We start from the raw sequence: 2,438 nt of genomic DNA, 5'->3' as shown, positions 1-2,438 counted from the left end.
GACAGAAGAGGAAAGTGTTTAATTTGATGTTAGAGTTTCCTACCGCAAAAAAAAAGTGTGAAAGAGACAAAGCAGTGCTGGAATAAGTAAAAACTACCGCAGTTAATCGCAAAACTTGGGGGTTTGGTCAAGGTTTCATCTAAAATATAGGAAAACTTATACTGTCCAGTAACAGTTTGACTTGTGCAGGTACTGAAAGACACCCTTTACCGACGAAGTTTCATCCGCACTGCTCTCCAAGGCACCTTCCCCAGTTGTGCTATTTGCATAACAATCACCACTTGAAATGATTTGCAACTACTCCTACAAAAAAAATTGTTTTTGACTTTTTGTCACTGATACGATTCTGATTAGGAAGTTGGATAAGATTAAACCTCTCAGCGATATAAAACCGTCAGATGTGCGCTTGTCTTAACAAACGTTCCATATCGACATTGACCACAATGAGACTACTCCTCCTATGTGTTATTTTGGCGCTTTTTATAGCGTCCGTTATGGCCGTTTGTCCCGAAAAGCCACGTACGGAATTTCCAAGGTGTAGATGTGAACCTCCTTCAGCTACAAAACGAGAGAATTGGTAAGTTATCTTTCCCTTCTAACATTTAAACGTTTCTGGATAGTACCAGATTTATGGTACCTGCTTTGACCCTAGAAAACACAACAGAATCACGCTCAAACTTTGATCAATTTTCTGTTGCAGTGGGCCATGCAGGACAAAGAAACTCGCTGAGGGACTCGTATACTGCACTGATTAATCATGAAAAACTTGCTGAATTGAAACTTAAAAATTGGTTACTGAAAATAAACGTATTGAAAATAGTCGACAGTAGTTTTTTTTAGTGCAGATTCATGCGGTACACCTAAATACCACCTCTTTTGTCATGCAGATCTGAAATACAATTTTAGAACTGCTGGGTTAGGTGCAAAAGTATTTTATGATGGGCTAGTGAGGGTAGCCAGTAACTTTACTTTCTCAAAGGTTTTCTATTTCGACTATGGATGTAACATTTGGTCCTTCGAGCTTTACTACATCGCGCGTGGTTTCAACAGTCATCATAACAGAAAGAAAAGGACATAGGACAAAGATAGGATCATCACGTCGACTTGGAAGGAAATATGGACAAAGGATCGTCGGCATCGAACCAAGGACAGAGCCGTAGACTGGAGGGACCTTACTAAAACGCAGGGAAAGGATCTTCAGAGACGTCAACTGTGAGTTACAGTAGCACCAGGATATCAAGGAACACTAAAGAGCTAGGTGTCTTTCTATAATCAGAGGCATCTGCAAAAGAACCTATTGAGATGATTGGGCATCTAAGCGGAATGAAACATGGTACCAGCTTGTAGATCTGAAATTGTTTTATAAAAATGGAGAGAAGATAAAAATCCTCGCTGCGCTTGACACCTTTTCAGGATACTCACTAATAGATACGAGGATTGTGAAGAAGTTAGGAATCTCAAGGAAAAAGGTAACTTAAAAAAAGGAATCGTGGAGAGGGTGGGTGATAATGGTACTACCGAATCACAAGGATTGTCACTATCAACTGGACGAAGTGCTGACAATGGATAATTTAGAAGAAAGACTACCGCGAATAAGTTTCAGAAGAGAAAAGCCTAAACGATGGGATTTCTATAAATATGCGGCTTTAGTAGAATCTGAAGACTCCAATATATCCATATTCCAAGATCTAGGAACATGAGATAGTGAAGCAAAGCTTTGGAACAGAAGATTTTGGGGCAAAAATCTACAATGATAACTATTGAACTTCGGAGAAAAAAAGGGCACTAAGAATGATGGACAGATGAAAATAAGAAGCGAACAGAAAGCAGGAGAATTGCTAGGAAGAGGCTAGTGTATCTGGAAAGGAGGATGGATAAAGACGCAGACTTGGCGAGACAATATGAAGAATATACTGAGAAAGGATATTTAAAAAAGATATCTTCTGATGAAATGAAGATAGAAAAGCGTAATAGTCCAGGCAAATTGCAAAAGAAAATTGTTAATGGAGCTTTACCAAGTGGATATGTTAAAATGGTCTATAACAAATACAAAAAAAATAAATACCGGAGCAGGGGAGTGGGAGTAAGTTTTTGGGGAGGGTGTAAAGGGGTGAAAATCGTATGACGGCAATTTCCGACAAAACTAGAGATCAGAGATAAAAGTGTTCAATGGAAAAGGTGTAGATCGTGAAAAACTTTCTTTCTAGTCGCTTTCTCACATACTTACCTTAAAATAACCGAAAAAAATCGCGAAACCGTGTTTCTTATTTTTTATTATTAATTTCCGCAAAAATGATTTTCTTTTAACGAGACGAGAGAAAATATGTCGAGTTCATAAGAATGTTGTATGAATTATTGAATTTGGGAAACAAAGGCGGTGGCTGTTTTTAGTTTGAAGTTCATACAATTTCGAAAGAGAATAAATGTCATTTTTTAAA

This window comes from Photinus pyralis, unplaced genomic scaffold (assembly GCF_008802855.1).
Source record: "Photinus pyralis isolate 1611_PpyrPB1 unplaced genomic scaffold, Ppyr1.3 Ppyr1.4_LG8, whole genome shotgun sequence".
NCBI classification, from domain to species: Eukaryota; Metazoa; Arthropoda; class Insecta; order Coleoptera; family Lampyridae; genus Photinus; species Photinus pyralis.
This window is presented reverse-complemented; position numbering follows the sequence as displayed.